The 11,600-nt window shown below is 52.8% G+C and overlaps 1 long non-coding RNA gene and 1 pseudogene across 7 annotated transcripts in view; one reads left to right on the forward strand and one right to left on the reverse strand.

Moving 5' to 3' along the window:
* The window catches only part of LOC132502331 (uncharacterized), a 68,410-nt gene extending 61,025 nt beyond the window's left edge, over positions 1–7,385 (forward strand). For 6 of the 7 annotated variants that reach the window (XR_009534471.1, XR_009534475.1, XR_009534476.1 and 3 more), the window contains 2 exons: positions 54–1,750; positions 6,182–7,385. This is a non-coding gene — a long non-coding RNA (uncharacterized LOC132502331). Of the gene's footprint in view, positions 1–53; positions 1,751–5,905 lie in introns of all 7 variants that reach the window. The other variant, XR_009534473.1, reaches the window with a different exon arrangement.
* A 96-nt stretch (positions 7,386–7,481) lies between these two features.
* LOC132503216 (phosphoethanolamine/phosphocholine phosphatase-like) lies at positions 7,482–11,353 on the reverse strand (annotated as a pseudogene).
* Positions 11,354–11,600: the final 247 nt, after the last annotated feature.

The following is an 11,600-nucleotide window of genomic DNA, read 5'->3' on the forward strand; positions in this document are numbered from 1 at the left end:
TTATTTTACGCACATTTGTTTTGTTTCTTTTTCTTTTTCTGTTAAAAAAACAGGAATGGAAAAAGGCTGAACATCAGGAATTAATAAAGCCATGCAAATCCAGTGTACAAAAACTTTCACCTCACAGCCTTCAGGATGATCATCAGCAAAAAAAAAAAAGTCTACAAAGAATAAATGCTGAAGGGGTTTTAGAGAACTGTGTACCCTTTAGCTGCTGGTGGGATGTAACCTGGAAACAGCCAGTAGTGAGAACAGAATAGAGATGCGTTTAAGGGTAAAAATGGAGCTACCATGTGATCTGGTAGGCCCACTAATGGGCCTGTCACATGAGTAGACCAGAATCAAAAAGACACAGGCTGGCAATCCTGCACTGCAGCAACATGTACCATAGCCAAGACCTGGAAGAAACCAAAATGTCCATTAACAGAAAAATGCACCAAGAAGTCGTCGTCCATGTACACAATGGAATATTAGCCATGAAAAAGCATGGAACAGTGCCGTTGGCACCACCATAGAAGGATCTACAGATAGATAATCACCCAACTTGAAGTAAGAAAGAAACCGAAAGACAAACATCCTATGACATCACTTACAGGTGTTACCTAAAAATTGATACCCATGAAATAATTTCCAAGAGAAGGACACACATAGATTCAGAAAACCAAATTATGTTTAACCAAATGGAAAGGTGTAAGGAATGTATGAATTAGGATATGGGGGTTAACAGACATGTACTAATACATATGAAATATATAATCACACAATACCTATGGGATACGAAGAGAGGTCTACTCAACACTCTATAATATACACGGGAAAGGATCCAAAGAGGAATAGACAGATACATTGATAGGATGAATCAGAAACTGTACACCTAGGAGAACTACATTTTTATCAAATTTGCTCTGATAATTAATAAAAATTAAATTTAAAAAGCAAACAATTTAGGATATATATGCTCTTGGGGCTTTTCGCTGGCACATTCCACTCTAATTTGCTGCTTACTAACACAATTTCCAGGAAAGCTCTGTTGCCCAAAAACCCAGAGTTGGAAATGTAGAAAAGCTGCCGCCTTGTGGCCGTTTTCCACAAGAGCGGCTTTAAACCCACAGCTAATGGTCACTTAACATTCAGAAGGACTCAGGGCTGTAAAGGACACCTGCCCTAAACAACTGTGCGGAGGTAGGGAATGGCCAAAAAATTCAAAACTGCAAATTTTTCAAGAAAATAATATGAAGAGGTTAATTTGGCTCACTTTTAAAAAAAGGAAAATGGATAAAAGCTCAACCTCAGTAATTATTAGACTCATGCAAATCTAATCTACAAAAAGGTTTCAACTCACACCAGCCAACTGGCCATCAGCAAAAAGACTACAAACAATAAATATTGAAGGGATTTTAGAGAACTGTGTACCCTCTAGCTGCTGGTGAGATGTAAAGTGGTAACAGCCAATAACGAGAACAGAAGGAAGCTGCAATTAAAATAAAAATTGAGGTACCATTCAATCTAGCAGTCACACCACTGGGCCTCTCACCTGAGACCTGAATCGAGAAGACCCAGGCTGAAAAATCTGCACTGCAGCCTTATTCACAATAGCCAAGACAGTGAAGCAACCAAAAGGTCCATCAACAGATGAACAGATAAAGAAGAAGTGGTCTATTTATACAACAGAATATTAGCCATGGAAAACAATGAAACACTGCTATTTGAGGCACCATAGATGAGCTTGGAGATAATCACAGAACATGAGGTAAGTCAGAAAGCAAAAACCTATATCCTATGGTATCACTTATAGGTGTTAACTAACACAAATGAACATATTTCCACAGAGAAAGACACTCACAGACTTAGAAGTATGCTTATCTAAAAGGATAAGTGGAGTGAATGGAAAAATTAAGATTAGGGTTACCATACGTGTACAAATACCTATTAAATACATATATCAAAAGACCGACCATATAGCAAGTGAGGTCTATGGAACTGTGGAGACGTCCCAATCACCTGACTGCCCTCCGACCTGCCGTGAATTGGAGACTGAGACCAGGCACGCCTCTCTCCTTCTCCATTCACTCAGGGACAGACTGGGGGTCATGGGAACCTCAGAATCGAAACCAGATTCTAAGACACCCCTGGGGTGTCTCCTAGCCAATTTTACAGCCCTCGGTTTCTCCCAAGTTCTCCGTTGCCGACGGCTTATTTTCTATTCCACTGTGGCCAGGCCACAATATCCTCTAGACAATCAATCCAAATGGCCTCCTGAAGGGACTTTCAATTTTAACATCCTCTGTGATCTAGATAATTACTGCCGCAGGATGGGCAAATGATCCGAGGTCCCCTATGTTCAGGCCTTCTGGTATTTACGCTCCCGCCCCTCCCTCTACGTCGATTGTTCCACTTCCCAGATCTTTCTTGCCAGACATCTCCTACATCCAAGCCCCTAATTTCCTTTGATGATGACTCCTCTCCACTAGGCGACCCACCCGAATCTCTCGCCTCTCCCCGCTCCAGAGCTTCTCTCCAGCCTCCACCCAACCCTGAAGCGGTCCCTCCTCATCCCGCAGCCGCTCTGGCCCATCCAACCGCTCCCTCGCCTCCCTCAACGGTTTCTCCTGCCACGCCCCTTGCTTCGCCAATTAGTGCACATACACGCTCTCCCGACTCCCAAGATCCAAATCTCTGCCCTCTGAGGGAGGTAGAAGGAGCTGAAGGATTAGTTACAGTTCATGTTCCCTTTTCCCTCCAAGTTCTCTCTCAAATAGAAACGCGATTAGGCTCCTTTTCGGTGGACTCTTCCCGCTACATCAAATAATTTCGCTACCTCTCTCAAGCTTACGATCTAACCTGGTATGATATCGCTGTGATCCTATCTTCTACTCTGACCCCTGATGAGAGGGAAAGAGAATTCAAACTGCTGCCCGAAACCATGCAGATCAGGTTCACCTTACCGACAACTCCATGCCTGTCGGAGTGACTGCTGTACCTGGTACCAATCCAGGCTGGACTTATCAGGATGGCCAAGATAGCCGTCATAAACACGACCTCATGATCCAGTGCCTCCTGGTTGGCATGCAGGCTGCTGCTCATAAGGTAGTCCATTTTGAAAAACTAAAAGAGATAATCCAAGAACCTAACGAAAATCCAGCTATCTTTCTCAATCGCCTTACAGCGGCCTTAACTTTCTACACCCAACTGGATCCCGACACCCCGGCAGGGGCAGCGGTCCTAGCCACCCATTTTATCACCCAATCAGCCCCGGACATCCGAAAGAAATTAAAACGGGCAGAAGACGGCCCTCAAACCCCTATTCGAGATCTGGTAAAGATGGCCTTTAAAGTCTACAATGGCCCTGAGGATTTGGCAGGATCCAGCTGACAGGCTCGGATGCACCAGAAGGTGGCCCTCCAAACCCAACCTCTTGTAGCCGCCCTAAGGCCGGCCATCTCCCATGTATCACAGCATCCATGGGGTCCGCAAAAGGCAACCCCGCCGGGGGCCTGCTTCAAATGCAGAAAAGAAAGCCACTGGGCTCGCCAATGTCCCAATCCCCAACCTCCTTCTAAGCCCTGTCCCAGCTGCGGGTTAACGGGCCACTGGAAGAGTGACTGCCCTACGACTGGCCCTCCCTCAGCATCTCCACGTGGGGGGGCAGGCCGACCCAATGGCATTACCACTCGAACTGCTGGGATTGGCTGACGACTGACGGCACCCGGACTCGAAGACCCCCATCACCCTCACCGAGCCCAGGGTAACGCTACAGGTAGTGGATAAGTCCATTTCATTTCTGGTGGACACGGGGGCTGCCTATTCGGTCCTGCCTACTTATTCCGAGCCACTTTCTCCTTCCCAGATCTCGGTTATGGGTATTGATGGCAAACCATCCTTCCCACTCCAGACCAGTCGACTCCCATGTCATATCAAAGGACTCCCTTTTACTCATTCCTTCTTAGTCATACCATCCTGCCCAGTTCCCTTGCTAGGCCGAGATGTCCTTTTCCACTTAGGGGCCTCCCTCCAGCTGGATAGACTTGACCCTAAGGTCCCCTCCTCCCAACTCCTGCTTCCTCTTCTCGGCCTGTCTCTAGAACCCCCCCCCTCCTATCCCCCTCTTCCAATCACATGGAACCCAATCAATCCCCATGTCTGGGATGCTTCTAAGCCCATAATAGCAACACACCATTCCCCCGTCCTCATCCGCCTAAAGGACCCCTCCAAATTTCCATCAAGGCCCCAGTTTCCCATCTCTGAGACTCACCTTAGGGGCCTACAACCTATTATCACAGGACTCCTAAACCAGGGACTCCTTATCCCCAGTGACTCTCCCTGAAACACCTCCATCCTGCCTGTCTGCAAGGCCTCTGGGGATTATCACCTAGTCCAGGACCTCCTACTAATCAATGAAGCCATAATCCCTCTCCACCCAGTAGTACCAAACCCATACACCTTGCTCTCCCATATCCCCCCATCCACAACCCACATTACGGTTCTGGATCTCAAAGATGCCTTTTTCACTATCCACCTACATCCCGACTCCTATTTCCTCTTCGTCTTTACCTGGATGGATCCGGATACTCATACTTCCAGTCAGCTCACCTGGACAGTTCTTCCCCAGGGCTTCCGCGAGAGTCCTCACCTCTTCGGTCAGGCGCTGGCACAAGACTTCACTTCCTGCTCCCGTACCCCCAGCACACTCCTTCAATATGTAGATGACCTCCTCCTTTGTAGCCCATCTCTCAGCCTCTCAAGACAACATACTGCAGATCTCCTCAATCACCTTGGCTCTCGCGGTTATCGGGTCTCCCCAGCCAAGGCTCAGTTATCTATATCTTCTGTAACGTACCTGGGGCTCCATCTTACCCCTACCACAAAAGATATAACAGCCAATCGCACCCGGATTATCTGTGAACTCCAGCCTCCGGAAACAGCGGAACAAATTCTCTCCTTTTTGGGCCTTACAGGATTTTTCCTACACTGGATCCCTAACTTTGCTCTCCTCGCTAAACCCTTATATCTAGCCGCTAAGGAAACCCCTCAAGGACCCCTCACCTCTCCTTCCGCCGTTCAACAGGCCTTTCTCACCCTCCGTAACGCTCTGATATCTTCTCCCATTTCTCTGCCCAACCCAAACCGACCTTTTCACCTTTTTGTGGATGAACGGGCCGGAATAGCCACTAGACTCCTTGCCCAGCCTGTAGGGCCTTCCTACCGCCCCGTGGCTTACCTCTCCAAACAGCTAGACCCAACCATTCAGGGATGGCAACCATGCCTTCGGGCCCTAGCAGCAGCAGCCGAACTGACCAAACACTACAGATACTCAACCACACAGGAATAGGCAACATCTCCGACTGCTTTCTATGTGCCTCGCTTGGCCGTCCACCCTTGGCTGCTGTCCCACTCGACCAGCCCTTCAATTCTACTTCCTACACATCCCAAAACCCACCTTTTTCCCCGTTAAAAGTCCCCATATTCCTTGATTCAAAAAAATCTCACCATCTGTTACGGCAGCCGCCCAAATCTACCTGATACTGGGTTTCTTTGCAACACATCCCTCACGGTAAACACACCAATTGAAGCACCACCAGGCATGTTTTTGTGGTGCAATGGTTCCCTCACAAAAGAGATCAATTCTTCCTCCCCCTTCCCATGTATCCCCGTTACTCTCGTCCCACAACTCACACTGTATAGCCAAGATGAATTTTCCTCGCTAATCACGCCGCCGTTTACCCGACAAAAAAGAGCTATCTTTCTTCCTCTGGTCGCAGGCATCTCTCTCGCCTCCTCCCTGGTCGCTGCAGGCCTCGAGGGGCGGGGGGGAGCTCTAACACATAGTGTTTCAACATCCCGCGACTTAGAACATAAACTCCAGCTAGCCATTGAAGGCTCCGCCGCCTCCATCTCCTCTCTCCAGTGCCAAATCACCTCCATAGCCCGAGTCGCTCTCCAGAATCGACGAGCCCTGGATCTCCTGACGGCCGACAAAGGAGGTACCTGCCTCTTCCTACAGGAGGAATGCTGCTGTAAACACCCTCCATCGCTTAAGAGAAGAACTCCAACGCAAACACCAACAGTCCGCCTCCCCAATTCCCGATTGGTGGCAATCCACTCTCTATACCTGGCTAACACCAATCTGAGGCCCCTTAATTCTCATCTGTATCTTGCTCATGTTTGCCCCCCGTTTTCTTAGGTTCCTTCGCCGGCGCATGGAGGAAGTCTCTCGGGTGGCCACAAACCAAATGTTCCTCGGTCCTTACACCTTACTTCCTACAGAAACCCCCACTGGTCTCCCCTAAGCCTCGGACCTCTGGTCGCCCGACTCCCCTTTCGATGCCCCCATTCAGCATGAAGTAGCCAGAGATCGGAACGCCGCCCCATTACACCAAAGATGTCGGGATGTAAGGCCAACTGGCCCGAGGCAGGGGGACGCAATCAGATTCACAGGTTGCATCAGACCGAAACTCTCCGGACCACCCAGTTCCAGAAACTGACCTGGAGACATTCCGGACCACCCAGTTCCAGGAACTGACCTGGGGGATTTCCACCCGGCCCAGCCTTCCCGCCTTTCGAGGGACGGGACTAGCGGTCCCAAGACTGATGTAATCGGCACCAGATAGTGCCACAACACCCGAAGAGACAACCAGATAAGGAATTCCCTGCGCCCTCCCAGATTCACCACACCCCTTTCCCTTCTATAAAATCTTGCCCAGCCCTTGCCCGGGGGCGACTTCTCTGGTCCATTTCTCTCGGACCAGTGAACCTCGCCCGGGAGCGCCCCCTAATAAAGCTCACTTGAAGTTTTCCTCTGTTTTGCAATGCCGTTTGTTAAGATCCGACCTTACACTTACACATCAAGGATGGCTCTGAGCTGAATTTCTGCAAAACAAGACTATCCCGTGCAAAGAACCCAGTAGAGCTTTGTATCCCATCAGCTACAGAAGAGAATGGCTGCAGGCTAGGCTACTGAAAGCCAGCAGCATTTACAACTTAACTCCCATGGCCTCTGCAGTGGAACGTCTGAGTTTTCTGTTTCTGCCCCTGTACCAAACAGCTCTGGTGTAATTCCTCGTTCCTTCCTCCACCCACCCCCACCAACCCCTGTCCCCTTACCTGCGGTCCGCAGCCCTCCGCTCCGCGCTCGGATGCCGCTGGGGTGCCAGGGACCCACGGAACGGGTCGTTCCCAGCAGCCGGGCGCTGGCTCCGTAGACCCCCGCCAGCTCGCGTGGCGCCGACGGCGAGGAGCCCCGAGGACGCCCCGCGCCAGGTGCGCTCTGGCCGGGACGTCCACTTCCAAGACACTCTCTTCCGGCAGAGGTGCGCAGACCACCGCCGCGCTCAGGTGACCCACAGCCAATGCCGAGCAAGACCCGCCCCGGCGGCGCCGCGTCCGCGCGGCGCAGCACAATCACGGCGCTCCAGGCACGGGCGCCGGAACGCCCACTTGCAGGACATTCTCCTCCAGGAGAGGCGCGCAGACCGCCGCCGCGCTCAGGTGACCCGCACCCAATGCCTAGCAAGACCCGCCCCGCCGGCGCCGCGTCTGCGCGGCGCAGCACGATCTCGGCGCTCCAGGCACGGGCGCCGGGGGGCGGGCGTCTCCTCTCCTGAGAGGCAGCTAGCGATGCCCCGGGGCGCGGGCCCCTGCAGCGCGGAGACGGCTCCAGGCTGGACTCACCAACACCAACGCCGCCAGGAGGAGCGCTTGGCGGGACTCGGCAAACAACCCAATGTTTTAAATGGAAAAAAGGCTTCAAAAGACCCTTCTCCAGATAAGACATAAAAATGGTCAGCAAGCACATGAAGAGATGTTAATCGTCATTAGTCGTGATGAAATGCAAGTTAACACCACAACGCCGACCCCTCCACACACTAGAAAGCCTACAATCAAGAAAGCTAAAAATAACAAATGTTGGCAAAAATTTAGAGAAACTGATACAGAATTTTCCATAGGGAAAATAACTTCCGGAGGTGGATGCTGAGAATATTTGTACAACAACGTGAATGTAATTAATGCCATAGAACTGTATGCTCAAAATGATTTAAATGGTAAATGGGGGTTTTGACATAATTTAGCCCCTGCTTTATACCAGACCCCAGAGTCGAAGCTTCTCATCCATTTTCTCACTTTTACTTAACCTCCTAGGATCTTCACACTCCCATTTAACAGACGAAGCTGAGCCTGAGAGGTTAAACTAAGTGACTTGCCCAAGGCTCACTCGGCCAAGTCTACACTGTTCAATGTTGCTGTATTTACTGAGCACCTACTAGAGCACCTACTGAGCAATACCTCCAGCACCTGCCAGAGACATTGTGGGAAGACCAGGATGAACGGGGGCTGAAAGCAGATTACAAAACATGGGTAGATCCTGGGGCCCTGCTCTCAAACACTGAAGTTTCTTGGAGTGGAGGGGATGGCTTGTCACACTTGTGGAGCCTTTTATTCCACGCCACCGCACCCCCCCCCCCCCAGAGGAGGGAAGCAGCTGGCCTGATACTGAATATTAGCTCAGCTGCGGAGGAGTCCTGGGGCTTTGAAGAAGGCATCTCCTGCCCCACTCCCCACATTGCCCCCTAGAGTCCAGTATGTGGGCACAAGCATCCCTGTGGCGGGGCAGGAGGCACGTCTCATGGCACCCCTCGCCTCCCGCCCTGCAGTAATGACACTGTACCCATACACCCGCCAGAAGGACAATGAACTCTCCTTCTCTGAGGGCACCATTATCTGCATCACCCGCCACTACTCCGATGGCTGCTGTGAGGGCATCGGCTCAGAGGGGTCTGGATTCTTCCCCAGGAACTATGCGCAGCCCAGCTGCTGACAACCTGGGACCTCTGGGATGCTGACCCAAGCACCGCCTTGAGTGAGCCTCTTGAGTCCCACACCAAAGCCTGCTCCAGTCAAGACTGGACCAGACCGGCACGCCTCCTGGGCTGTGAGCTGCGTCTCTTCCTTTCCCCCATTGCAGTGGGAAGGCGTCCGGGTAAAGAAAGAGGAGGCACCCAGAGGCCTGCTGGAGACAGGAAAAAGAACTGGAAGCCAAGAAGTTTGGTGACCTTACCCACAGGGGACCCTTACGCCATGCAAGACCGGGTCTCCAGCTGCAAGTGCCAACTTTGAATAAAATTCTGATGACCTCCTGATGATTGCCCTGCAGGGCTAGCGGGCCGAGGGACTGAAAGGCAACACACTTGTAAGGCTCCCACTAGTTAAGCCTCCTCTGCCTGCCCTAAGCAGCAGTATCTCCCATCTCCTTGGTGCTCACTGAGCCCTCCACACTAGATCCCTGTGCCCCTCTGCGAAGGTGGGCCGCACCCTGCTCTTTTGCCTGTTGCCTGCTTTGTTGTGTATTCAGTCTTGGTGCCCCAGGCTGGACACTCCTCCAAGAGTGGGAACCAGCTCCCTCACTTAGGTGGGGCTGAGAGCAGAGCTCACCTCGCCCTCATCCCCCAGACGGCAGCGTGAGACACCTCGCTCACCTCTGCCCCTTCACCTCCTTCACAGCTCTGAAACTCCAAAAGGAGGAGGTGGGCCTTGGGTTTCCACTGGCTCTGCTTTACAGCATCATGGCTTTCTGTTCCATACGGGAGGAGGGGGGCTCAAAAGGGCCCAGTCAGTGGGGCGACTTTGGTTAAGTCCCTGCTTTCTTGCTGCATAGACGAGGCTGGGGTGCAAGGAGACATCTTCGGGCTCTGTGAGGTCCCTGGCTGGCCAGACCCGAGCCCCGGGACAGTGTGCTACCTCTTTCCACCAACAGGAGGTGACTGTTCCCTCGAGCTTTTTATCCTGTGGGGATGCTAACAGGGTGGGGTTGGGGGAGGCAAGGAGTGTAGTATACAGCCACAGTAGGTAAAGCAAGATCTAGGCCTGGGACCATCAGCAAGGAGCGCCACCTCTCTCCGTGGGGAGTCTGGTGCGGGGAGGTGTGGGGGAAACATTTCGGGGCCTGGGTCCTCTGGACAGAAGACTGGAGGAGGGAGGCCATGCAGCCCAAGGCAACAGTTAACCGCAACGCGGCGGGACATGTTCCTTCTCTACCCTGACAGGGAACCCCGTCCTCCCAACTGAGAGGACAAGGTTTGTGGAAACACTGCCGCCTGCTCAGATATGCGTGCCACGCTGCTGCGGCCAGACTCCAGAATTCGCTTGCAGTGGAACTGGGGGAGGCAGCCGAGCTGGGTTAACTGCACAGATGGGGACAGCTTCCAACTCCCTCCTCCAGTCCTCAAATGGACCAACCTGGGATTCCGGGAAATCCCGGAGGGATATACCGAAACGAACGGGAAAGGGAATAATAAAACTAGCTTTCTCTTTCCCAACCCCCACCGCCCCACCCCCTCCCCGCCCGGGTGGCCCCTGCAGGCCACATCCTCAGCACCTGATGCAGGTGTAGGCGCACTTCGGTGGAGGTTTCCCAGGGCACCACCCTGGCGGGGAAGGAGCTGGGCTCGGCCTTCTGCGCCTCCTGCATAAGGCGGTGCATGGGGTAGTGGCGGCGCGGGAAGGCCACGTCGCCGCCTGCCAGCAGCCCCGTGGGGCAGAAGTCGTTGGCGCCGTCGCTCACATAGAAAAGGCGCTCGAAGGGCACGCCGTCGTGGGCCTGCTCGCGCAGATAGTCGCTGAGCACCTTGTGCTGGCACATGTTGGCGGGGCAGCGAGCGCAGCTGTGTGCGTGGAAGGGCTGCAGCGCCAGCAGCCCCCAAGGGTCGGGCCCCGACGGGTTGCTGAAGATGCGGCAGAACAGGCCGTGGTGGCCGGCGGCGCGCAGCGCACTCTCCACGCCAAAGGTGTTCGCGTCTGAGATGAGAATAACCTCAAAGCAGGCACCCTGCTTGGCCACAAACTGCAGCAGCCCGCCCGTGCCGCGCGACAGGGGGATGGCCTCGTAGATGGCGCGCAAGTCCCGCGGCCACACGCCCTGCTCGCCCAAGTACTGGAAGACATGCTGCATGTACTCGTTGTAGAAGCCCTCGCACTAGGTGGCACGCAGGCTCTCAGGCAGCCGCTGGCCCGCCGCGGCACGTGCACGACGGAGTCGTCGCTGTTTTCGTCCACGATACTCTCGTCCAAGTCGAAGGTCAGGAGGAAGCGTGGCGCGCCGGGCACAGCCATCCCACTGTCCTCTACCAGCTTTGTCCTGAGCGACCAAATCCTTTTGTGGTCACCAAAAAGAGTCCCTCAGAGGAAAGGGGGACAGGACCTCTGAGCTTCTCCTGCAGGGTGGGGAGCGGCGGCTGCAGAGGTCTGTCCCGGTTGAGTCTGGAGTGTCAAGAGTAGGGCGAGGGCCTAGCTGAGGTATTTGGGTGCAGGATGGAGCAAGGGGCGCTTACAGGAATTGGAGGGGACGCTGCATCTTATCCATCCCCGGATTTCTGGGCTCCGGCTCTCACGAGTCCTTCCAGTCCAGAGGGTCCGTGAATGGTGTGCATCTGGGCCGTTCCCTCCACTTGCCCCCCATCCCCATGTTATGTATTTTTAACCACAATAAAAAATGAATGAAACACATAATACATGTTACAACATGGATAAACACTGAAAACATTCTAAGTCAAAGAAGTCATACTGAAAAGGCCACTCATATCACAACCATCTTGTGTGCTTTAAATCAA

The sequence above is a fragment of the Mesoplodon densirostris genome, chromosome 15 (assembly GCF_025265405.1).
Source record: "Mesoplodon densirostris isolate mMesDen1 chromosome 15, mMesDen1 primary haplotype, whole genome shotgun sequence".
Taxonomy (NCBI): Eukaryota; Metazoa; Chordata; class Mammalia; order Artiodactyla; family Ziphiidae; genus Mesoplodon; species Mesoplodon densirostris.